Source organism: Oryctolagus cuniculus, chromosome X, assembly GCF_964237555.1.
Source record: "Oryctolagus cuniculus chromosome X, mOryCun1.1, whole genome shotgun sequence".
Lineage (NCBI taxonomy): Eukaryota > Metazoa > Chordata > Mammalia > Lagomorpha > Leporidae > Oryctolagus > Oryctolagus cuniculus.
This window is the reverse complement of record NC_091453.1, coordinates 44,796,077-44,823,897: the sequence shown is the minus strand read 5'-3', so window position 1 is coordinate 44,823,897 and position 27,821 is coordinate 44,796,077. Positions and strand designations below refer to the sequence as shown.

Sequence of the window (27,821 nt, the reverse complement as noted above, 5' to 3'; positions counted from 1 at the left end):
AGAAAGGCAGCTGGATTTTCCTGTGGTCCCTGTTCTATCATTGATAGCTTATTAAAGTTATTTGGTCTTGCCTTACTGGCTACCCTTAGACCTGCTAAAAGACAAGCCAGCATGTGGTTCCTACTTTTTCTTCCCTCAGGGGTATTATAGTTCCATGAAGGTTCCTTAATTGGGATTGCTGCCTCCAAGAGAGAGACCTGGTCCTGGGTCGCAGTCCGGCCACCGGGAAGCCAAAGCGAGCTCAGGGGGTCTCCAGGCTCTCAGCCAACTGCCCTTCCTAATTTCCCTCCTGTTCCTTACAATCCCTCTGGAGTTTCGGCCGTAGCTAAGCCATGGCTGGGGGGACTCCGCGTTCTCAGAGAGCTGTGGGGTGCTGGACACTCAATGGTCACTTCCACAGATCCGGTCCCGCTTGAGAGAAGGAATACTGACCTCCGATGTCATCTCAAAATCCCTTCGTGGTTGCCAAAAATGTTACCGAAGAAATTGCAGGGTTCTTGTCTTTGCCCAAGAAAGAATTCAGGCATGAGTCAGAGAGTGGGAGGTAAAATATCAAGGTTTATTAGGGAAGGGACATCTCTAAGGACGGATGGGCACCTCTCCAGACAGGACCTGAGAGAGTGCCCAGTCGCTCGGACTGGGGGGAGGGGAGGAGCGAGGTTACATGGATGAGTGGAGAGATTACACCTGGCCAGACCAGGCAGGCAACTCAGCAGAGAGGCAGAGGGCTGAGCGCTTCTTAATCAATTTCAAAACAGCATTTGTTACCTACTTTTTCAATGTCTTGAACAATCTCCCCAAGTCACCAATTCTAGTGAATGTATTTCATATACTCATATTCTTTCTTTGTTACATTTGCAGTGAGCCCAACATCTATTGAGGTAGGCACAAATTCCATTCAACACTTTGCTTGAAACTCAATAGTCTTACCCATTGAAGTGAAATGGACACTATGAGAGACAATGACATAATCAGCTCTTGTCTAGACTGTTGAGGAACAACTTACTATTTTATTCCTTTTAGTATTTTTGTTGTTGTTGTTGTTGTTGCTCTGTTTGTTCTACTTAATACCACTGGTTGAACTCTGTAATCAATACACAATTGTTCTTAGGCATTTAAAATTAACAGAAAAGTGATCTCTGTTAAACATAGGAGTGGGAATAAGAGAGGGAGGAGATATATAGGTCGGCACATGTTCATTCAGACTTATCTCCAATGGTGGAACTAGAAATGTGCCAGGGGATTTCAACTCCATCTTATCAAGGAGGCATGTACCAATGCCAGTGGACTTGGTAAAGTAATAAGTATAAGTACACAACCAATCAAAAAGATAGGGTAAGTGTCGAAGAGATTTTACAAATAAGACCAGTGTACGCAAATAATGAAGGATAGAATTAAAAGGGAGAGAATGATCCTGCGGGGGAAGCAGGACACACAGCAGACTCATAGAATGGCAAACACCCAAAACAGCACTCCGGCCTCAGAATCAACCCTTGGGGCATTCGGATCTGGCTAAAAGGCCCATGAGAGTCTCCAGGCATGGAAAGCCATGACACGGTGGCAAAAACAATCTAAATGAAAGATCCTGGTGAACAAGACCCCAGTGGAAGGAACAGGTCATCAAGGAGGGAGGTGCATTTCTCTGAAGGGAGGAAGGAACCTCCACTGTGATATGGCCTTGACTAAATAAGTTCAGAGTTGGTGAACTCAAGGGGCTTCCATAGCCTAGACAGCTCATGGCAAGAGCCTAGGGTGATTGCTGATGTCATAAATAAGAGTGCCAATTGTTAAATCAACAACAGGAGTCACTGGGTACAGGCTCCCCACGTAGGATCTCTGTCCTTAATGTGTTTTACTATGAAACTTAAAAACAACACTACTAGTCGAACAATACCCTATACCTTATGCAGTTGTGTGAGGGCAGCCTGTTGAAATCCTTGCTCAGTATATACTAAGTTGATCTTCTGTATATGAAGGTAATTGAAAATGAAACTCGATTAAGGGCGGGATGGGAGAGGGAATGGGAGAGGGGAGGGCCGCGGGAGGGAGGGAGGTTGGGGGGGAAGCCACAACAATACAGAAGTTGCACTTTGTAAATTCACATTTATTAAATTAAAAAATATATACAAATAAAAAAAAGAAAATCAATAATCGTCCCATTGTTGTCTCCATCCTTAAGAAGATTTGTCAAATAATTATTCAAAAGTTCCTTGTTTGAATAATTCTAAGGCAACAAATTGAGCTCCTCAAGGTATTTACTCCTTTCTTTTTATTTAGAATGTGGGACTCCAGCCCCTTGTGTTCAGTTGGACTGGTGTACACTGGTGTAATAGTTACAAACATGAGTGTAGAGTCCCATGTGTCTGGACTTTGACAAACTTTGTCTGGTACACAAGCTCTGAGGATTCAAGCTCTGAGGTTATCCCAGATCTGATAAAGGCCAACCAATCTGCTTCAATGTGAGGATTCTGACTCCTGTTTGATGATACTGTGAGCAATATTCTGAAGTCATGCAGTGCAGTAGCTCTTATTTAAGATACAGCTAATCTCCATTAGTTGAAAATACACAGTATCATTCAAAATTTACGCACAACTGCTCAGAAAGGGTGTACTTTAAATGTAAAGAATTAAGTCTCATTTTAGCCAAATTGTCATTGGTGTTTGTGATAGTTCCACAAGTCCAAATGCCACTATCCATTTTTTTAAGATTTATTTTTTACTTATTTGAAAGGGAGAGTTTCAGAGAAAGAAGGAGACAGACACACATATACACAGAGAGAGAAAGAGAGAGAGAAGGAGAAGGAGAGGGAGAGGGGTAGAGAGAATCTTCCATCCTCTGGTGTACTTTCCAAATAGCCACAAGCCTGAAGCCAGGAGTCTGCAGCTTCTTCCAGGTCTCACTTGTGGATGCAGGGGCCAAAGCCCTTGGGGCATCTTCTGCTGCTTTCCCAGACACATTAATAGGGAGCTGGATCAGAAGTGGAGTAGCCAGGACACAAACCAGCGTCCTTATGGGATGACAGTGACACAGGCAGAGCCTTAATCTGCTACACCACAGCGCTAGCCCCTCATTATACATTTTTATAATGGATTATTTGTTTTCTTTGCTATTGAGTCATTTTAATTCCTTAGATATTCTGGCTATTAACCCTTTTTCAGATGAATAACTTGTAAATATTTTCCCCTATTCAGTAGATTGACTCTTCACACTGTTGATTGTTTCCTTTGCTTTACAAAAGCTCTTTTGTTTAATGAAATCCCATTTGTATATTTTTGTCTTTGTTTCTTAGAATTCTGAAATCTGATTTTAAATACATTTCACTCATTGGAATGGCCTGAAGCATTTCCTCTCTTATATCTCCTATTAGTTTTGAAGTTTCAGAAATCACATGCAGGACTTTAATCTATTTTGAGTTGATTTTTGTACCTGGTGAGAGATAGGGGTCTAATTTCATTCTTCTGTATTTTTTCAAATTTTCCTAACACTATTTATTGAAAAGACTTTCATTTCCCAATACATATTCTAAACACCTTTGTCAAAGATAAGTTCTATGCATATGCATGGGTTCTCTTCCAGGGCATCCATTCTATTTCATTGGTCTATACAACTGTTTCATTCAAATAACATGCTATTTTAATCACTGTGGCTTTATAATATATTTTAAAGTCAGGTGTTTTAATACCTCTTGCTTTGTTCTTTTAGCACAAGATTTCTTTGGCTATTCAGGGTCTTCTTTTAGTTCCACGCAATTTTAATAGTATTTTACTAGTTTTATGAAAAATGTCATTGGTGTTTTGATAAAGATTGAATTAAACATGTAAACCCCTTTGGGTAGTATGAACATTTTAACAATATCAATTCATCCAATCCATGGACGTGTTATGTTTCTCCTTTTCTCTGTGTCACTTTGCATTTTTTAAATCAATTATTTGTACATATAATTGCAGTGATCCTTCACCTACTTGACTAAATTTATTCTGAAGTATTTTTGTGCTTTATGTAACTATAGGAAGTGCAATTATTTTGTTGGTTTATTTTTCAGGTAATTTACTATTATTGTATAACAAAGTTGCTGAATTCTGTACATTGACTTTGTATCCTGCAACTTTGCTGAATTTATTATTTCTAATATCTTTTTGCTGGCATCTTCAGAGTTTTATATATGTACTATCTTGTCATCTGCAAATAATGGCTATTTGACTTTTTTCCCAAATGTAGGTTCCCTTTGTTTCTCATGACTAATTGTTCTGCTTAGGACTTTTAGGTCTATATTGAATTAAAGTGGTGAAATTGGCCATCTATGTCTTGTTCCAGATCTCAGAGAGAAAGCTTTTGGCTTTCCCCCACGTAGTACAGTGTTAGCTGCTGGTCAATATTATATATAATTTTGATTATGATATGTTGGGGTATGTTTCTTCTATACCTAATTTGTTCAGAGTGGTTTTTTTTTTTTTTTGGTCACAAAAGGATGTTGAATTTTATCAAATACCTCTTCTGCATCTATTAGATGATCATATGCTTTTCATTTTTCACTATGTTGATGTGGTTATCAAGCTTACTGATTTGTTTATGTTAAGCATCCTTACATCCATGAGATGAATCCCATTTGATTATAATGAATAATATTTTCAATGTAATCTTGGATTTGATTTGCTAGTATTTTGTGGAAGATTGTTATGGAGATATTGGCCTATATCTTTATTTGTTGTGTTATTGTCTTTTTTTTTTTTTTTGTACCAAGATAATGTGGCTTCACAGAATGGATTTAGAAGAATTTCCTCCTCCTACGTTTTTTGAAATAATTTAAAGACTGGTGATAATTTTTCTTAAAATGTTTGGTAGAATTCAGCAGTGATCCATCCAGTCCTGGGTTTACTTTCATGGGAGACCTTTATTACTGATTTAATGTCACTATATGTTATTGGTCTGCTTAAGTACTCTTTTTCTTCATTACTCAATTTTGGTAACATGCGTGTGTCCAGGAACTTATCTATTTCTTTCAGATTATCATTTTTTGCCATAAAATTATTCATGGTAATTGCTAATCCTTTGTATTTTTATGATGTTAGTCTTAGTGTCTCCATTTTCATCTCTGATTTTACATATTTGAATTTTCTCTCCCTCCTGCCCACATTCCCATTCTCCCTCCTTCTTTATTTTCTTATTTTTTCTTTTAATTTTTATGATGGCATATACTTGTTTTGTATTCTTATTGTGATTGTTTCTTTTTCTCTCTGTTATGATCTTCACTTTTGGTTTAATGATTTTCTATAGTAGCATACTTTGTTTTGTCATATTTGATCTTTTTATTTTAAAATTCTTTGAGGTGACTTATTTTAAATTAATGTTATGTTCAAAGGCTTAATTCTTCAGTAAAGAGACCTCAGCAATAAAAAATAAAGAAACCACATTTCAGCAGAAAAACAGACAAGGACTATAAACAATAATCAAATAAAAAGATGTTCAACTTCCCTCATATCTATAGTAGCATACTTTGAATCCTTACTTCTTATGTTTGATTAAGTCTCTGACAGATTATTGCTTTGTAATTGTCATGAGGCCTATAACAATCTTCTTTTGGTTATAACAAGCTACTTTGAAATAATAGCAACATATATTGTAAACAAAGGGAAAGAAACAGACAAAAACAGAGTTAAAAATAATAATGAAGAGCTCACTCTGCATTTAACTCTATTGCTTCCCACATTTTGAATTTTTTATGTTCCATTGTATCTCTTAACATTTAATATAGTTATAATTACTCTTAATTGTCTTGTTTTTACTCTTCATACTAAAGATATGAATAGTTTATGCACCATGTTCACAATATTTAAAGCACTCTGAATTTGCTTGGATAGTTACTCTTACCAGTTAGTTTTCTTCCTTCTGATATTTCATTGTTACTGGTTAATATCTCTTGTATCCAGCTCGAAGAACACTTTTTAGCATTTGTTATGAGAAGAATATGATGGTGTTAAATTCTCTCATTTTTTGTTTGTCAGGTAATGTCTTTATCTCTCCTCCCTCAACTCTAAATGGTAGCTTTTCTGGAAGCAGTATACTTAAATGGCAATTTTTTTACTTCTGTATTGTGGCAGTTTCATCTCACTCACTCAGGTCAAGAAATAGAGCACTAGAACAAATTTCCATTCTTTGGGTCAAGAAACTCTTCCTTATGAAGATATATTGGAGAAGATGCAAAATGATATCTACATAACATAATATGATTAGATATAAGAAAAACATGAGGGGCATCTATATGTACTACCATGGTGTCATTTGTAAGATATATTGTTAAGTAAGCAAATGAAGATGCAAAAATGTTCATCTGATATGCCCTTGTTTATCTAAGGAAAGGGAGAATATGAATATAAATATACATATAATATATATTCTTATAGTTTAAAAGTTGATAATAGGGAGAAAGTCCATAACATTCTTTAAAGGATTGTCAATAGATGGAGAGAAAATGTAGAATGGCATGAACAGGAACTGAAGCTATAATTTTGTGGATTTGAATTTGTATTATATAAAAATTCGATACAATCATAATGTGAAATTAAACTCAATAAACTTTATTTCCCAAAAAGATTTATTTGTTTGTAAGTATGAGTTACAGAGAGAGGGAGGGACACAGAGGGAGAGCTTCCATCTGCTGGTTCATTCCCCAAATGGCCACAATGACTGGGGCTGGGCCAGGCCAAAGCCAGGATCCTGGAACTCCATCTGTTTCTTCCATGAGGGTACATGTGCCCAAGCACCTAGATCATCTTCTGCTGCCCTCCCAGGTGCATTACAGGGAGCTGGCTTGGGAGCAGAGCAGCCAGGACTGGAACCGGCAACCATAGGGATGCCGGCATCACAGGCAGTGGCTTAACTTGCTGTGTCACAATGCCGGTCCTTCAAGAAACAATTTTAAATACGATGTTTAAAATAAAATAAACATATGTACCTAAATGTTTCTCCAGTGGTAGCAAAACCCACAGAACTAAACTATTTCAAGTGATTTCATCACGAAGTTATTTGACTTTAAATCCCTACTAAAATATACCCCCAAAACAAAAAGAATGGCAATAGTAGCAAATGATCTGAAACAACAGCTTCTCTGGTAGTAATAAGCATTGCTGGTACCCAAATTGTTGATTTGAACTACCATTTTCCAATGACTGAAATAAGGCTCCTTGGAGAAATGGCTAATTCTATGTCTAGAATGAGAAATCTATAAAATGAACCTGCAACATCTTGTCATGTAACATAGCAAGGGCATTGTCAGTCACTACTAACTACAAAGTGAGCAAATCAAATATATGTAAATGTGGTAAACTAAAGGAACAAATGAAGCATTTAACCCGCCTTTCCTAAATGAGTTGTACCATTAGGTAAGAAAACAGTAGAAGGAGAGTTTTATTTATAGAAGTATGCCACTTCATAAATAAAGAGGAAATGACGGGATTTGAATAAAACTATTTTGCCCTAATTAGTTAATGGATTTGGGTATTGAACATCAGTGCCTGCTAGCATAATATAAAGAGGGACAGCCAAACATTACCTGCCTCTGATGGAAGGTACAGAAAATCGGATCTGAATCTGATTGAGACTCTTAATGTAACTACCCATTTAGAAGAAATACAGAAGACAGAGGAGTATGTTAAACACATGATGAGAATGCCACAAGAAAGATCCAAGCTGTAAGAAATTTTAAAAAAAACTTCAAGAAATAAATTACAAGGAAGGGGAGAGGTGGAGGAAAAGGAGGAAGGGGAAGGAAAAGTAACGGGAGTAGAAAGAGGAGGAACAGAATTGAGTTAAAGCCATCCTATAGATTAAGCAGGTGATAGGAGGGATTATCAAATCATTTACCCTGACTGAAATGTCTTTCTTCTTTTCCTTTGCCTGACTAGAGTCTTATTAAGACTTACCTCACTGTCAACTCCTTCACGAAACTTTTCTTGAAAGCCCAGATTGAGTTAAAAGTACCCCCTCAATGACACCTTGCATAGGGACTACATTTCCCCAGCATCTAACAGTGCTTGACATATGCAGTCGATGCTTAGGAAGTGCTTTTTTTTTCACATACTTGAATGCCAGTTCAACTATTTCACATCCACCTAAGTCATTTCGGCAATCTCTGATAAAATTAAAACCAAATGTACTTTACCAAATGTCTTCAATGTGGAAATTCTTCTTTTAATAGCTTATTGAAAAATGACCTTTGCACAAAGTTATATGATGAATTGCCGTTCATAGTAGGAAATTATAAGAAACAACTTCAGTGTTCATAACAAGAGGATGGTTAATGTAGGTGATGGCAAATAAGAAGGTTGATGAATCACCTTTTATACTGTTAGGAGAGTCGAAAATGGCTGTGGGACTTGTGTCATACCATAATTCCTGACAGAAAGCAAGAGGGAGCTAAGACAGAAGGGCAAAAGGCGCACATCTCAAGCTATGTGTCTCCCTCTTAGATTTCCCACAATTCTCAGTCAACAATCTACTGCATACATCTCTTTGGCCATCCCTAGCTATAGGAGAGGCTGAGAAATATGTTCTTTCAGCGTGGCACATTTTTTCAGAGAATACTTGCACTGCTACTGAAGAATGAATGAATCCAAGTATTGAGTAAGCAGCCATTAGCCTCTGCTTATAAGATCTTTATTCACAAATTAGGATGTTACTTGTTTCGCGAAGTCTTCAGTTCCCACATTCTTTTCTCTAGTGCCCCTAATATGATATACTTTTGCTTCACTTTTTTTGAAAGATTTATTTTACTTATTTGAAAGGTAGATTGAAACAGAGAAAAGGAAAGATAAAGAAAGAGCTTGGGCCGTCTTCTACTGATTTCCCAGGAGCATTAGCAGGGAGCGGGACTGGAAGTGGAACAGCCGGGACTTGAACCAATGATCTGGTATGGAATGCTGCTGTCGCAGGAGACAGCTCTTAACCTACTGCTCCAAAATGCCGGCCCCAATTTGTTTCACTTTATTATAGTAATGCATATATATGTATGAGGCAAGCCTCCAACCACCGCCCCAACACACACCAGCAGTCTGTAACAAAGTAATGGTGGAAAGAATAAAAATGTTGAAGCTAGAGATCCTGGAATTCAATTGTGGCATTACAGCTCAGTAATAGACTACTTGTCCCTTGAAGATTGTTCTTTCATCTTTATAATATAATAATAGCACCTATCTAAACTCAGAATGAAGATGAATGGACATGACATGTTTAAATATCTATTCTGCTATCCCTCTCTTCCTTCTTCCCTCTTTTTCTGCATTTGCCTTTCAACTAGAGACACAATGTTCTCAATATTGGTATTTTCCTCAGAGCTTAGCCCTGTTGTGGATTTATAATATGCAGCCAACAAATATCTGAGGAAAGACTGAGTGAAGTTTGAGCCCAACTTTTTACTTTTACAATAGAGGAAACTCTTGTACTCCTTTCTAGTTTATACATTACGGGAGGCAAATGAGAGAACAGAACTCCCTACCACTATTGCCAAAACAATATCACTGAAAATTGAAGAGCAAAATACTGTGCATGGTCTGCTTTCCTTTCTTTCTTGATTTTTAAAATGACCTAATAAGACCAAATAGAGGAACTTATTGGTGAAAGATGGCAAGGTCTTAATACGTGGGCTGCTGGGAAGTGAGGAGCTTTGCCCTAAGGTTACATAGCAAGGAAATGGCTTAGTTGGCATTTGAATCCTGGCTTCTGACACAGAGTTTCCACTTTTCCTGCTCCAACAAACTTCTTGATAATTAAGTGCATTTGAATATGTTTGAGGATTGCCCCAAGTTGATTAGTTTTCAGTAAATCAAGTTGGCAAGCAGATTTTGATGAGATATTTTGGGAATTCTGCTTGAGCAAGGATTAACTGAGAGGAGCTCACTCACTAACTTGGAAAGAATAACAGAGTTGGCAAACTTTCCAGGTATTAATGACCTTTGGCCATGACCTTACTTGACTCTGACTGCCCTCCCTAGGCTCCAGCTTGACACCATTCAGACAGCTAGTACATCTGCTTGGGAAAGCAGTCCTGCTAGGCATCTCACACAGGTTCTTGTCCTGCCACTCAGAGCAGCTGAATGGGGACTATATTGGTCCAGGTACTCTGAAGAGGACCGGAGCAGGGGAAGGCTGGGGAAACAGTGAGAGGATGCACTACTGGTGGGAAGAGAGCCGACTTCATGTATGTCCCAGAGGATGGTGGAGCTGTGTCCTGCTTATCCTGCCCCATGTAGTGAAACAGTGGGAGGGGCTGGCGCTATGGCGTTGCAGGTAAAGCCATCACCTGCAGTGCCAGCATCCCACAAGGGTGACAGTTCAAGTCGCGGCTGCTCCTCTCCTCTTCTCATCCAGCTCTCTGCTATGGCCTGGGAAAGCAGTAGAAGATGGCCCAAGTCCTTGGACCCCTGCACCCACATGGGAAGGCCTGGAGGAAGCTCCTGGCTCCTGGCTTTGGATCAGCACAGCTCCGGCTGTTGCAGCCAATTGGGGAGTGAACCAGCAGATGGAAGACCTCTCTCTCTGCATCTCCTTCTCCATGTAGCTCTGACTTTCAAGTAAATAAATAAATAATTTTTTTTTAGAAAAAAAAAAAAACCATGGGAAAGTATGACTGCCTATCCACTGATGAATAGCTCTACAGTCTTTTGGGGGAAGGAATCTGATTGGTCTATACACATTAGTTGAAGATCTGTTTTCCTTCTACTTGAGTTACTGGCCCTTAAAATTTTGTACAGTGGCAGGTTTTAGTCAGAAAACATGGACTTAGTCCCATTTCTGCCACATTCTTACACTGTGTTTTTGGGTAAATCCCAGAACCTCTCTGGATCTGCCTTTCTCATTCTTTAAGGTAGAAAATATATTACTTGCTGTATTGGCCTCAGGGAGTTGTTGTGAGAATTAAACAATAGAATGGATGTGAAAGAACCTCATAGAGCACACATAAGGGTGATAATTGTCTCCGAAAAGCAAATGATAGATGACTATGAGAACAGAGAGACATAAGGATGGAGGAAAGCCATATGGCACACAGAACTGAATGATGCCACCTCCTCAAAGCTAGTGCTAGGAAAATCAATTGGACCATTGAATGGAAAAGCTGTGCATCACTGACTTTAAAAATCTCACTGTATACCGACAAGAGAAATAAGAAGCAGGGATTTAGGTGTGTGATTTATGAGATTCAAATTATGAAGAATGAGAAATGTTGTAGCAGTTGCTTTCAAACCCATCTATTGGAGTGATAAAAATACCTATTGTGTCAGCAACCTCTTGACCATACACTAGGCCATAAGATAAGTCAGAGGAAAATACAAACTGCTGTCCGTAGCACACCTCTTTATAGTAATGAAAATGATGTAGACACTGTAATATTACAACTATAGGAGTATAAATTCTAGACTTGTGCTTCCTTTGACAGTTCTGTTGTTAAGCTTAGTTTGTTAGTTTAGGGAAAGTCTTCACATGGCAAATTAAAGTGCCAGCTAAATATGGCTCCGTGGTAATTCATGTGAGCCCCTCACTGACTCTCAATTAACAGTGGTCACTGAGAAGTCACAGGCTCCTCCTTAAACAGGCAAAGGAATAACCATGAGAACAGAAGTATAAGCAAACGTGGAATTCAAAGTGCTGCTTATTGTACTTCCCTGGTGCTGAAGCATATAGAAAGTGCAGACTATGTTCTCTGAGTGCTTCTGCAGAGAATTTGAGACATGAAGACTCACTCTTGCAATCAGTGGGACTCTCCTTTCACCCTGGGTACCATTCAGCATGTTTTTGAGTTTCTCTGCAAAGGTTTAAACTTGTTGGCTGCACAGAGTGTTGAAGAGTCAGTGAATAAGATTCAAACCAAAAGCAATTTCCAAATATTTTATTTGGAAATATATTCTTTAGTCTTGTCAAGTACTGGAGGAATCAAATACAAATTCACAAAATTCAAGGGTATATAGTAAATCTGGGAGCTTTCTAGGCTCCCACAGAGCCCACCCCAAAGTGAAACAGGCTCCTGAAAGACAAAAATCCCTAGGATCTGGACCTTTTAAATTTACCCTAAGCAAAAGAGAGATGTTCATTCTTGCTTCTGAGTAATTCTGAATGGCAAAGTAATGACCAACACAGCTTGATGCACAGGCAAGGGAATTGGACTGTGAGTTGGCCTAGCCACCTGGCGCTTGGGCAAGTCACTGCCCTCACTGAGCCTCTGCTGTCTGCCTGATAAGAATCAGACACAGTGTTTGTAAAGTTGCTGTGAAGCGAATGGGACCTGGCAAAGGGCGGTGTTTTGTAAACTGGAAGTCACTAAAGGGAAATAAGGGATTGTTTCATCTGGTGGCAGTCTTAGTTTTCTGTTTTAACTATATTGTTCAGATGACTATGTGAATTCTTAGATTGCTGCATCTATTTGGTCTTGTAGCTCTTCTTTATCAGATGCTGACTTCCAACAATTAATGTGTATCCCATGTGTGGGTTCTTTTCATGGAGTGACAAAACTTGTAAAGAGTCAGTTAGGGTTACAGCTAAGTGGGGTGTGGAAGGCATGATTTCCTTTCCTGTACACTCAGAAGAATTTTTCCAGATTGCCCAGCAAGTAAACCCAACATTTCCACTGAAACCAAGGCCCTGTAACCAAGGCCCTGTAAGCATAAATCTGTTGGGAGTCTTCTGCTCCTAATCCCAACATCCAAGGGCATCTGCATATGTAATCTGAAAATGGAACTTGGGACCCAGGAGACACCACTGTTCTAACATACTTCTAGGGAGGATCCCTGCCAAGATGGCAATAAGAAGCAGAGGAACTTAGAAAGAGAACGTGCCTATAATCATATTTTGAATTAGCTTTCTAATTCTTTACATTGTCTCACACTGTCAACCAAATGAACTCATACATGAGTGTGACATGTGATGGCAGCAAAGTCCAGGCTCTGTTCCTGCTGGCTCTTTTTTTAAAACTATTTATTTATTTGCATGTATCTCAAATTTAACACTAGGAACATAGTAATTCTTCCCACTGTATCTGGCCTCCCACCCCTCTTCCACTTCCCACTCCTGTTCCCTGTCCTGCTTTTCACTAAGATCTATTTTCATTTAACTTTATATACAGAGGATTAACTAAGAGTTCAACACTTAGTCTGAGCAAGAAAAAGAACAAAGAAAGAAAAAAAATTAAAAACAAAGAAACAAACTGTTCCTCATCAGTCCAGACAAGGGCTGTTCAGAGTTATTGCATTTCCAAGGTGATTTCACTTTTTTTTCCTTTTTTCCCCTTCCTCTTTTCCCATCCTTCCTCTTCCTTCTTTCTTTTTAGAAACTTAGTTATCAGGCCAGCGCCGCGGCTCACTAGGCTAATCCTCCGCCTTGCGGCGCCGGCACACCGGGTTCTAGTCCCGGTTGGGGCGCCAGATTCTGTCCCGGTTGCCCCTCTTCCAGGCCAGCTCTCTGCTGTGGCCAGGGAGTGCAGTGGAGGATGGCCCAAGTACTTGGGCCCTGCACCCCATGGGAGACCAGGATAAGTACCTGGCTCCTGCCATCGGATCAGCGCAGTGCGCCAGCCACGGCAGCCATTGGAGGGTGAACCAACGGCAAAGGAAGACCTTTCTCTCTGTCTCTCTCTCTCACTGTCCACTCTGCCTGTCAAAAAAATAAAAAAAAAGAAACTTGATTATCTTCAAAGAAGAACCCAAGAATGCTGTCTCTTGACCTTCCTGTTGCCCTGGGGGTGCCCCCAACAATTCCTCATTTGTTTGGCGCCATCAGGTTGGACAAAGGCCACAGTCATCAGTTGTTTTGTTGAAGACTAGGAGTTATGACTTGCAAGGACAATAGGAGCAGGTGTGGATCCAGAACAGACTGATTTCTTTGACCTTCTCACCAGTTTGTCTCAGGATCAGCCTGCTTAGGTGTACCTGGGCTGATTTCCATGACTTCCTTTTCTTGTCTGAATCCATGATGATCTGAAATGTCAAAGAGGATAGTTAATAGCCCAATATGGTCATAATCCCTCCTTTACTGATCTCTTCCTATCCAACATCTTTAAATGACAGTTCTTACTTTATAATTCCCTAATTTATACCTGTAGCCAGACTTCATATGAGTAAGTGAGCTTTTTGCTCAAGCTAAAAGTCTAAGTGTTACTCTTTCCCCCTTTTTTGCTCTGATATCTGACATTCAGATAAAAACTTATCTTGTCAACTCTACATTCAATATACTCTGCAATCCTACAATATCTCTTAACTCTGTTATTAACTTACCCAACCAAATTGCCATTATCTCTTGCTTGGTCTTATGAAAATGTGCCCATTCCCCCACTATATCTTTATCCAGAATCTATATCTATCTATCTATCTATCTATCTATCTATCTATCTATCATCACTTATCTATCATATATCCACCCATCAAATCTATCCAATCTATCTCATTTTCTTTTTCACTTTGTCATTTTAATATAAAACTTTCTGATTCTTTGAACTCCTGAAAATGTTAGTGTACTTTGCTTTATGTACATGTGTGTTTTAAATTAGCTTTATTGCACATGGCATTGCACTGTATATCTTATTGCATCTTGTTTCATGCTGATTTCACTCAACACTGTTTTAATATTGGTCCATGTAACTATGTATGTATGTATCTGTGTATATATATATATATATTTATATATAATGTTAATTCTGTTGCATTCTACATACCTTCCTTCAACTTATGAGTATCCAGATTACTTCATATTCCTTGACACTGAAATATTAGGCCTTACACATGCCCTTCCATGGACTTGCATAATTTTCTTTTGGGGATGTACACACAAGAGAGAATTATTGTATATCCTGTGCTCCAGAATGTCCCCTACCTGTCCACACTTTTACCATAACTATAGTGAAAGGATTATTCCCTCTATTTGCTTGTTTCCACCAGTCTTTGTTGTATGCTAGCTTTCTTTTTTTATGTTTTTTTTTTTACTTTTATTTAGTAAATATAAATTTCCTAAGTACAGTTTATGGATTACAATGGCTTTTCCCCCCCATAACTTCCCTCCCACTCGCACCCCTCCCATCTCCCGCTCCCTCTCCCATTCCCTTCACATCAAGATTCATTTTCAATTATCTTTATATACAGAAGATCGATTTAGTATATATTAAGTAAAGATTTCATCAGTTTGCACCCACACAGAAACATAAAGTGCAAAATACTGTTTCAGTACTAGTTATAGCATTACTTCACATTGGACAACACATTAAGGACAGATCCCACATGAGAAGTAAATAGACAGTGACTCCTGTTGTTGACTTAACAATTTGACACTCTTGTTTATGGCATCAGTAATCTCCCTAGGCTCTAGTCATGAGTTGCCAAGGCTATGGAAGCCTTTTGAGTTCGCCGACTTTGATCTTATTCCGACAGGGTCATAGTCAAAGTGGAAGTTCTCTCCTCCCTTCAGAGAAAGGTACCTCCTTCTTTGATGGCCCCGTTTTTACCACTGGGATCTCACTCGCAGAGATCTTTCATTTAGGTCTTCTTTTTTTTTTTTCCAGAGTGTCTTGGCTTTCCATGCCTAAAATATTCTCATGGGCTCTTCAGCCATATCCAAATGCCTCAAGGGCTGATTCTGAGGCCAGAGTGCTGTTTAGGACATCTGCCAGTTTTTAGGTCTGCTGTGTATCTCGCTTCCCATGTTGGATCATTCTCCCCCTTTTTGATTCTATCAGCTAGTATTAGCAGACACTAGTCTTGTTTGTGTGATCCCTTTGACTCTTAGACCTATCAGTGTGATCAATTGTGAACTAAAATTGATCACTTGGACTAGTGAGATGGCATTGGTACATGCCACCTTGATGGGATTGTATTGGAATCCCCTGGCACGTTTCTAACTCCACCATTTGGGGCAAGTCCGATTGAGCATGTCCCAAATTGTACATCTCCTCCCTTTCTTATTCCCACTCTTATATTTAACAGGGATCACTTTTCAGTTAAATTCTAACTGTATGCTAGCTTTCTAACACTTGCCAGTATAATATGTGTTAACTGAAGTCTCATTTTTGTTTGAATTGACATTTTTTTAATACTAAGTTTAAGCGTGATTTCATGACTTGTTAACCTTTGATTCTTATCTTCTTCCTACTCATTTCTCCTCCTTTCTCATTTTTTTCCTTCCTCCTCCCTTCATTTTCCTTGTTCTCATTTTTTTCTCCTCACATCTCCCTTCTCCTCTTCCTCAGCTGCCTCCTCTTCCCAATTTTCTTTTTCTGGAATGCTCATACCATTTGTCCACTTTTCTGTTGAGGTTTATGTTTTGCTTCCTTTCATTCTGAAAGTGCTTTTGAATACTTTAGGCATTTTACTTAGTCGATTTTAGATCTAGCATATAGCTTATTCAAATGTTTCATCTGTCAGTTATATTTGTCTTTGGTGTTCATTATTTGAACCAATACCTTAATTTTTGGTACAAATGCAATTCTTATTTTGTTTTTTTTTTTTGACTTTATGATTAGTACTTTTGAAATATAAGGGTATCTTCTGCTGTTCCTAAGTGTAAAATACTCCCTAATTTTTCTATAACCTTTATGGGTTTTCCTTTTACATTTAGATATGTAACCCAATTATTATCTGCCTTGTGTATGGAGTATTGAGTATGGCTCCAGTTTTATTTTCTCTACACAGTGAGATAATTTTCCCAACCATGTCTACTGATAAATACATCTTTTACTATGAACTTGTGATGCCATCTCTATCATATATTAACTTCCCATATATTGATGGTTCTTTGTATGCATTCTCTTCTTTGTCTCTTCTTTTAATGCCATACTCTGTTTTACAAGTATGCCTTTGTATGGGCTAAATTTCCCACCTTACTCTTTTTAAAGGGTTGTATTACCATCAATGACCCATTATTCTTACATAATTTTATGATAAACTTTTTAAGTATCAAAATAGAACCCAGTTGTAATTTTCTTCAGGCATGAAATAGAATTATAGATTAATTTGGAAGAGAACTGACATCTATGAAAGAATAATGTCATACCCCAAAGGTGTAAATGTTCTAATTCTAGGAACTAGTAATTATGTTAGGATACATGACAAGGAGGAATTAATACTAATCAGCTGATCTTAAAATAGACAGATTATTCTGAAATATCCAGGTAGACCCAATATTATTATAACGGTCCTTTAATATAGAAGAGAAAAATAGTAGTGGAGGTCAAAGTGATGTGAATTGGAAACTTGACCCACTTTTGCAGGCTTTGAAGACTGAAGAATTGGGTCTTGAAACCAAGAAATATAGATGGTCTCTAGAACTTGAAAAGGGAAAGGAAAGGGATTCTTCCCTAGAAATTACTTACTTTATCCTAGTGAGATTAATTTCAGATTTTTAAACTATTGATTTGTAAGATAATAAACATATTGTTTATTAATAAACATATATTTTAAGACAATTGTAAGATAATAAACATATATTGTTTAGTCCACTAACTGATAATTTTCTACAGCAGAAATAGAAAACTAAGAGAACATCTTCATGATATTAAAAGTAATTTCATCTAAGAGCATTCAACGTCTTTATCTGTGTAGATCATCTTTTGTGTTCTCCATTAGCGCTTCAATGTCTTATCCACACAAGTCTTATATATTCTTGGTGAATGTCCTACATACTTTATAAATTTTTATTGCTATTATGAATGGTAAATGAATACTTTTTAGGTTTTGGGGGAAGAAAGGGCAGTGCTTATTGGGTAATGTTGTATCTGTCAACCATTGGTTTCACAAATGTATGAAATGAAGTTTTACAAAACTATATCTATATGTTCAACAATTCCGATATACACCCTTATATTTTTTGTCTTTCTTCTGCTGTTTTTTTTTAATTTTAGCTCCCACATATAAAGGGAACATATGGTATTTGTCTTTCTGGATCTGGCTTATTTCTCTCAACATGAAACTTGAGTTACATCCATTTTGATTCAAATGGTAGAATTTCATTATTTTTTATAGCTGACTAATATTCCATTGTGTATATATATACCACATTTTCTTTATCCATGCATCTGATGACGGACACCTTGGTTGATTCCAAATTTTGGCTATTGTGAACAGTGCTGCTATGAACATGGTGGTGCAAATATCTCTTTGACACATTGTGTTCAAGACTTTTGGGTAAATGCCCAGTAGTGGGATTGCTGGATCATATGGCAAGTCTGTTTCTCATTTCTTAAGAAATCTCCATATTATTTTCCACAGTGGCTGCACTAATTTACATTCATACCAACAGTATATAAGTGTTCCCCTTTCTCCACATCCTTGCCAACATTTTTTATTCTGTATTTTGGATTTTAGCTATTCTGACAGGGATGAGGTGATGTTTCTTTGTGGTTTTGATTTGCATTTCCCTGATTGCTAATAGTGTTGAATATTTTTTCACATGCTTGTTGGCCATTTGTATTTCTTCTTTTGAGAACTATTGACGTCCTTTGCCCATTTCTCAACTGGATTGTTTTTTTGTTGTTGTTGAGTTTTTTTTTTTTTAAGATTTTATTAATTTATTTGACATGTAGAGTTACAGACAATGAGAGAGACAGGGAGAAAGGTCTTCCTTCCGTTAATTCACTCCCCAAATGGCCGCAATGGCCGGAGCTGCGCTGATCCAAAGCCAGGAGCCAGGTGCTTCCTCCTGGTCTCCCATGCGGGTGCAGGGCCCAAGCACTTGGGCCATCCTCCACTGCCCTCGCAGGCTACAGTAGAGAGCTGGACTGGAAGAGGAGCAACCAGGACTAGAACTCGGCACCCATATGGGATGCCGGTGCCACAGGTGGAGGATTAACCCAGTGCGCCATGGAGCCGGCCCCATTGTTGAGTTTTTTAAGTTGCTGATATATTCTGTATATTAATCCTTTGTCAGGGGCCGGCGCCACGGCTCACTAGGCTAATCCTCCGCCTTGTGGCGCCGGCACACCGGGTTCTAGTCCTGGTCACGGCGCTGGATTCTGTCCCGGTTGCCCCTCTTCCAGGCCAGCTCTCTGCTGTGGCCCAGGAAGGCAGTGGAGGATGGCCCAAGTACTTGGGCCCTGCACCCCATGGGAGACCAGGATAAGTACCTGGCTCCTGCCATCGTATCAGCGCAGTGCGCCGGCCGCGGCGGCCATTGGAGGGTGAACCAACGGCAAAGGAAGACCTTTCTCTCTGTCTCTCTCTGTCACTGTCCACTCTGCCTGTCAAAAAAAAAAAAAATCCTTTGTCAGATAGATAGGTGATTTGCAAATATTTTTCCCATTCTGTTGGAGGTCTCTTTGCTTTATTGATCGTTTCCTTTGCTGTGTAAAAGGTTGAGTTTCATATAATATCATTTTCTTTTTTTTTTTAGTTTTAGCTTTGTTGTCTGTGCTTTGGTGGTCTTGTCCAAGAATCCGTATCCTACATCAATGTCTTGAGTGTTTCCCCTACATTTTCTTCCAGCAACTTCATGTCACAGGTCTTTAATTTAGGTCTGTTTTCTATCTTGAATGTATATCTGTATATGGTGAGAGGCATGAATCTAATTTCATTCTTCTGCATATAAAAAACCAGTTTTGGGGCCGGCGCTGTGGTGCAGTGGGTTAATGGCCTGGCCTGAGGCGCCAGTTCTAGTCTCAGGTGCTCCTCTTCCGATCCAGCTCCCTGTTGTGGCCTAGGAGAGCAGTGGAGGATGTCCCAAGCCCTTGGGCCCCTGCACCCATGTGGGAGGCCAGAGGGACCTCCTCGCTCCTGGCTTTGGGTCAGCGCAGCTCTGGCCATTGTGGCCAATTGGGGAGTGAACCGGTGGATGGAAGACCTCTCTGTCTCTCCTCTCTATGTAGCTCTGACTTTCAAATAAATAAAATAAATCTTTAAAAAAAACCTGTTTTACAAGCACCATTTGTTGAAGCGACTACCCCTTGCTCCACTGTATGATCTGAGCACTTTTGTCAAAAATCAGTATGTATGGGAATTAATATCTGGGCTCTCTATTTGGTTCCACAGATTTATGTATCAGTTTTTATGCTAGTCCTATGCTGTTTTAATTACTATAACTTTGATTTCTAAACTTGTCAGTATCTATATCTTACCCCTAACTAGAAAAGTACTTTATCACACTTTTTAAAAAAGATTCATTTATTTATATGAAAGTCAGAGTTACACAGAGAGAGGAGAAGCAGAGAGAGAGAGAGGTCTTCCAACCAATCATTCACTTCCTAATTGGCCACAACGGCCAGAGCTACGCTGATCGGAAGCCAGGAGCCAGGATTCTTCCTGGTCTCCCACGCGGGTGCAGGGGCCCAAGGACTTGGGCCATATTCTACTTCTTTCCCAGGCCATAGCAGAGAGCTGAATTTGAAGTGGAGCAGCCAGGTCTTGAACTGGCGGCCATGTGGGTTGCTGGCATTTCAGGCCAGGGCATTAATGGCTCTTTGTCCCACAGCACACCACCATCTTCATAAATGCCAATTCTGTAAAGAATTTTAGGTCAGGTTTGTTATGGTATGCATACAAACATATATGCTTGAAATTGATCCATTCTCACCTAACTTTAATAAGGACTGCTTGCAGAGGTGACTGATGGCTTGGCACCTGGGAACTTGTATTTTAAAATGTACCCTCTGTGACTAATTGAAAAGGTTCATTTGTACACCTAGAGCTTTGAACCCTATTATACTAGCCTGCCTGCATTGCTTGAATGAACAACTTGATTGATGGTGAACATTTGCTTTCCTTCTGGGCATATTGAATTTTATAAATTGTGGCTAGTTATATAGGGAGAGAGTGTTTATGTGACCAGCTTTCAGTTAAAAAAACATGGAGTATAAATAGTAAATGGGCTTTCTTTGGCCAAAATATTATGAACCCATTACCCTGGTTTATTCCTGGAGAACAAAGCTTGCTCTGTTTGACTCCTTTGCCCTCCATTCATGAAAGAGATTTTAAAAAGCTTACCCCCTGAGTCTTTCTAGACTTTATCGGTTGTATCTTTTCTCTTGATTATCTTTTTTTGCATCCTTTCACTGAAATAAAATATACTCATGAGTACAAAACCTAGGCCCTGTGAGCTTTTCTACTGAATTACTCAATATGGGTGCTTTAGTATCCTCAAAACAATGGATCTACAATATTATTTTTCTTTCTCTTATATTTTAAAACAATAATAATTTATATCAAAATCATCTTTACCTCTAATATATCTAGCAATTCTTCTCACCCATTTTAAAAAACATTATTTATTTGAGAGGCATAGAGAGAAGGAGAAAGAAAGAGAAAGAGTGAGCCTTCATCTGGTAATTCACTTTCCAAATGCCCACAATGGGCAGGACTGATGTGGGTTGAAGTCCAGAACCAGGAATTTAATTCAGGTTTCTCATGTGGATGGAAGGAACCCAGTAACTTGAGCTGTCTCCACTGCCTCCCAGGATTTGCATCAATGGGAAGCTAGAGTCAGGAGTTGGAGCTGGGCATTAGATACAGGGACTCTGATACAGGACATAGGCATCTTAACTGACCTCAAATGCTAGCTAAACACTTGACTCTCACCAAGATTTCTGAGGCCTGTGTCCCTGAGAATATTTGCATTACACTGTCACATTCATGAATGTAACAATTGTCACATTGTGGATGAATAAAAAACTCTAATGTCAAAACTCTTTTCCATCAATGCTATACAAATATTATACCCTTTCCTCATTATTGAAAAGTCTGATATAGGTCTGATTTGTTTCTTTATATGCTATCTGGCTTTTTAGTATAAAAGCATTTAGATTTTTTTCATGTCTTTAATATTCTTAAGTTGTTCTATAATATATTTAGGTTGCATTTTGCTACATTAGCAATAGACAAAACAATACACCATCATAATAACATTAAGTGATTTCATTTAAGTGCATGGCATTTTGTGACCCTTTTCCATCTAGGTTTTTAATTTGAGGAAATTTATGTCCATTATTTCTTCAAACACTTCCTTATGCCCATTTTTACCTCTCCTTCTGGGACAATTACTATCCAAATATCAATTTTTCTGTTTTTACCCTCCATATTGCTTTCCATACTATTGTCTCTGTGGAGAATTCCAATACACTAATTCATTCAACAGTTGCATCTAATTTTCCTATTTACTTTGTTCTTTTTTACAACTATAATACTTTCCACATTCAATGTCTCTATGAGATTCTTTTTTATAATTTCCTATTACCTCAATATCAATGACTCTTTAATCAATTTTTAAAAAAACATTTATTTATTTGAAAGGCAAAGTTACAGAGAGGAAAATACACACACAGGCAGAGACACATACACACATACACACATACACACACACACACAGAGAGAGAGAGAGAGAGAGAGAGACTGCTTCCATCAGCTGGATAACTCCCCAAATGGACACAGTGTCTGAAGCTGGGCCAGGCTGAAGCCTGGAACTCCATCTAGGTCTCCCCGGGCAACAGGGGCTCCAGCACTTGAGCAGTCTTCCTTTGCTTTCCCAAGTGCTTTAGCAGGAAGCTGGTCCAAAAATGGAGCATCTGGGATGCTGGGACTTGACCCAGTGCCCATATCGTATGCTGGTGTTGCAGGTGGCAGCTTAATCTGCTGTACCACAATGTTGGCCCCTATTTTTTCACTTTAAGTATATTTATCATGCTTAGTTTAAATAAAAGTAAATTCATATATTATCTTACATAATGATTTGGCATTAAATTGCATATGGATGATAAATTTGTTCTCTCTCTTTTATAGTGAATATGTCTATGGTAGAGTTATTGCAGAAACCTCAAGAAGGGTGTGTAGGTATGCCCTACACTGTGTAAATCCCAGAGAGGGAAGCTGACTGCCTTGTAAGCTTCCTTTTGTAAAGGCCCACATAGAGAAGCCTCTTGCCAGTAGCCTGTGAGGGACTGAATCTTGTGAATAGTCATATGAGTGAGATTAGAAGACATTCTGGGGGACGGTTCTGTGGCACAGTAGACTAGGCCTCCACCTGCAGCGGTGCCATCCTATATGGTCACCCATTTGTGTCCTGGCTGCTCCACTTTTGACCCAGCTCCCTGCTAATGGCCTGGGGAAGCAAAAGAGGACAGTCCAAGTGCTTGTACCCCTGCACCCGTGTGGGAGACCTGGAGGAAGCTCCTGGCTTCTGGTTTGGTTCAGGCCAGTTCCGCCTGTTTTGGCCATTTGGGGAGTGAACTAGCAGATAGAAGACCTCTCTCTCTCTCTCTCTTTCTCTCTCTTTTGTAACTCTGTCTCTCAAATAAATAAATGAATCTTAAAAAAATAAAGATGTTCTGTAGTTGATCCTTTGTGCAAGAGGATTTTCTTTCTTTTTGCCAACAGCTAGACTGTAATCTCAAGACATATCTGAGTCAGAGATACCCAGTTTATATGTGCCAAGATTCCTAACCTATAGAAACTGGGAAATAATAAATGTGGCTGTAAGATGCTGAATTTTAAGGTAATTTGTCACACTGCGGTAGATAGCTAATACAGATTTAGTGTAAGAAATCGAGTGCTGCCATAACAAATATTTAAAATAGCTTCAGAACCAGATAGTGGGAAAAAGGTAGAAAGATTTTGATAAGCATGATAGGCAAAGCTTAAAGTGATTTGAACATAGAAATTTGAATTTTGAGGAGGCTGCTGCTAAGGCCTTAGGGAAAATCCTATTGGGAGCTGGAGTCAAAGGGGTACTTGTTATATAATGGCAGAAAATTTAGCAACACTGTTACCTGCAGTAAGTAACACAAAAAGTGGAAACAGTATAATGAACTTAGAAGGTTTCTACATGAAATCTGGAAGGTGTTGCTTGCTTTCCTCTTGAAGCTTATAGTAAAAAGTGAGAGGAAATAAATCTTGGGAAAGAATGTTAAACAAAAAGGAGCCAGGACTTTATGTTTTTGAAAATTTTCAGTCTCTAACCATAAAACAATGATAAAATTAAGAAATGGCTTCTGAGGTAAGATCAAATCCAGACAAATGGTCTGAAAATAACCAAGGAAGTGACTAGATAACCATAAAAACTTTTTCCTAAGACTTCAGAAAAAACTCAAGGTGTTACTTCCGACTAGTTTTCAGTCACACAAGACCTTTTAACTAGATTAAGGATGTGTCTCCCACATTCTTTAAATAAAATATTAGGACCTTTAGGAACTTTGAGATGTCTCAAATATCCTATCTCAAGCAGGTTTATAAGTGTGACTTTTTTACACTTGAGTACAAAAAGATTCACAGGAAATCCATAAAAATTTAGATAATTGTGTCAGTAGACACACTACCAACTTGGACAATGATAAAAGGAATGAAGGGGACAAATTCATTTGACACCCAAAATTCTGCTACTAGGAGTAGGAAGAGAAAAGTAGTTAGCCACAAATATGTGCTGCCTTTCAGGAAAAGGGAATGATGGTTCAGAGGGCAAGACCAAAGGTCAGAGGGAAAGACCAAGGGTCAAAGGGCAGAGCCAAGATCCACAGGGAATTATCCTCAGCCCTTGAGACCTATTCAAGGAATTTCCAATATTTGCCCTGCAGGATTTCAGAATCGATATAGATCACTGAATCTTTTGTGCTTTTCATTTTCTGTTATTTTAAATAGGAATATCTGCAATTGTTATCCTTATGACTGGTCCATTATTGTGTGAGGCATGGGAGAGGTAGTTAATTCATTTCTTTAGTTTCACTGGCCTACAGACTGAAAGGAACTATACTGAAGGAACTATATTTAAAGAATTATACCCAAGAAGTCTCATCTACTCTTGGACCTGATTTAGATGAGATTCTGTACTTTGAGCTGATGCTGTAAAGTGATATTTAAGGACCTTAGAAGTAAGTGAGCATACTTATATGCATTAGGGACATGAATCATTGGAATAAAGAAGGCAGACTATCCCATTCAGCCTCATAGATGGTGATCAATAATCCCCACTTCATGATATTCACACTATCTGTGATACTCTCCTTTTGAATGTGGGCCAGATTTAGTGATGCATATAGAATCGACAGTTGTGGGATGGATATTGTGGTGCAGCAGGTTAAGTTTGAGATGCCGGTGTTCCATATCAGAATATCTGGTATTAAGTTTCACATTTGTTTCCAATCCAGCCTCCGGCTAAGACACACCCTGGTAGGCAGCAGATGTTAGCTCAAATAGTTTGGTATCTGCCACCCACAAGGGAGACTCAAATGGAGTTGCTAGTTCCTAGCTTCATCCTGGCGCAGTCCTGGCTACGGAGGGCATTTGGGAGTAAACCAGCAGATAAAAGATCTTTATCTTATCTCTCTCTCTCTCTCTCTCTCTCTATATATATATATATATATATATGCTTTTGGATAGATGATCTATTATCTATCTATCTATCTATCTATCTATCTATCTATCTATATCATCCATCCATCCATCCATCCATCCATCTTTATTGATATCTGTCACTCTGCCTTTCAAGTTTCTTATGTAGGCTGCCTATCTCCCATACCAAGTATAGACCATGATATGTGGTCAGTATTTCTTGATTACGTGAGCTTCAATTTATAGCTCTCCTTCACTGCCTGTTTCAGTACTTCTCCAAGTGTTGTTGATTCTTTCTCTATAGTGTCTCTTCAAGCTAGAATCCTACTTCCTGCTTCCATGACCATCACTCAAGTAGAACTAAGTGTTCAAACATTCTCAAGCCTAGACAACCATAATAACCTCTGTGCTAGTCTAACCACCTCCAATGTTATAATCTAAGTCAATATGTAATTGATTTGTATTCTGATTTATAAAAATGTGTCCAATTATAGGTAAGTCATCCAAAATCCATTTGACAATATAGGTAAATCATATTATTTATTTATTGAGCATATTAAATATAATTTTATCATTACTTTCTACTCAAGAAGCTACAGTTATTTGTTATTTCACCAAATTTTTAAGTTGTACCTGGTTTTTGTCATGTTCTTTTCTATTATTCTCATTATTCTTTGATGAGGGCATTCTTGTTTGGTTTGTACATAATCAACACACCCCTTCTTTCATTTTAAATCCAGTAACAGCTTGCCCCATAGGAATATATAGATTTTGTCTCCATGGCATTATGTGGTGAGACTGTTGACTGTCCTCTAAAATCATTTTTCCTCGTGTACCATAATTATCTAGGCAGATAGCTGCCCTGCCAAAGTACCAGCTTCTCTTGTAGTTAGATATGACTATATGACCAAATTCTCTCCAATGGAATGTGGGAAGAAGTGGTATGTCTTATTTCAAGGAATTACATATAAAAACCTCCACATGGGGCTGGCATTGTTGGCTTAGTGGTTTAAGCCTGTGATGCTGGCATCCCATATGGGCACCAGTTTGAGTCAAAGCTGCTCCACCTCTGATCAAGCTTCCTGGTATTGCACAGGGAAGCAGTGGAAGATGGCCCAAGTACTTGCGCCCCTTTCGCCTATGTAGAAGACCTGGATGGAGCTCCAGGCTCCTGGCTTGGACCTGGCCCAGCCCTGTCCATTGTGGCCATTTGGGGATTGAACCAGCAGATGGAAGATCTGTCTCTCACTCTTTCTGTCTCTGTCACTCTGAATTTCAAAGAAGTATATAAATTAAAAAAAAAAACAACCTCCAAGTGTATTCTTCCTTATTCTTTCTCACTTTTTGTGTACTGAAATGGTCACCATGATAACTAGAGAAAATAGAAAGTTAGGTGTCATCAGCCTGGACCCCTGAATGTCTCATGGAGCAAAGCCTCTTGCTCTCATGCAGCCACCATCAACCCATTTGAAACTTCTGCTTTGGATTATTACATTAAACAGAAATAAAACTTATCTTTGAATTTAGGGTATATTTTAGTTCTAACTTGTTTTAGTCCTATTTTGTCTACTTAAATATATAAAAAGCATGCAAAAATCTGTCGAGGGTAACATCAGTAGACTCAGAAATTGGCACTCAATCTGTTTTTCTCAGCTTTAACCAATTCTCCTGCTGAGTTTTGTCTACTTAAGTATTGTCTTCTCTTTTGGAAGGCAATTGGGATGCCCTTCTCTTTTTGAAGATCTAACCTCCACTTTGACCTTTATCCCAGCTTGCCCATCTTTCAGCTTTGCCTGCTATCTTAGAAAAATTCTATCCTTAGCAAATTCCTCATGCTACCCCAGAAGACCCACCAGCAGATTGATCAGCTCCTTGCTTCAGGAAAGAGAAAGTCAAATATTTAAAACTTTGCAAATGTCATTATCCCGCCAGGAATTTTAGTCCTTTTTTTTTATTCTTCTCCATATCACATTCTTCTGTTTCTTCAAAATCTAATTCAAAATCATTTTATAGGATTAAAATCTTTATGACCACACCACTTCTCAGATTACTCCCTCACTTCACATTCTTCTCTGTATCTGGAACTACCGAAATAGTGCATTTGTGGGGACTAAGATAGCATGGTGCTATTATTTGAATGTGCCCTCCACTGTTAGGAACTTAACACACAATGCAACAGTGTTTAGAGGTGGGACCTTTAACAGGTGATTAGGTCACGAGGGCTCTGCTTTCATGAATGGATTGATGCCATTATCATGGGAGTAGCTCCTGATAAAATGAGTTTAGGGTCTTTGCTCTTCTTTCTTATGATCTCTTGCCAGTCCACTTTCCACAATGAGATGATGCAGCAAAAAGGCAAAGTTCTTACCAGATGTGATTCCCTCCATCTTGGACATTCCAGCCTCCAGAACCATGATACATAAATTTCTGTTCATTGCAAGTTACTCAGTTTATAGTATTCTGTTATAACAGCATGAAATGGACCAAGACTCATGAATAGTAACTTTTTAACTTCTTTTCAGTTTCTTTTTTACTTACTGATATTGGAAGAA

General features: G+C 38.6%; 1 pseudogene; it reads right to left on the bottom strand.

Annotated features, from left to right (window-relative positions):
- Nucleotides 1-681: 681 nt before the first annotated feature.
- LOC103351885 (cullin-1 pseudogene) lies at nt 682-27,683 on the bottom strand (annotated as a pseudogene).
- Nucleotides 27,684-27,821: the final 138 nt, after the last annotated feature.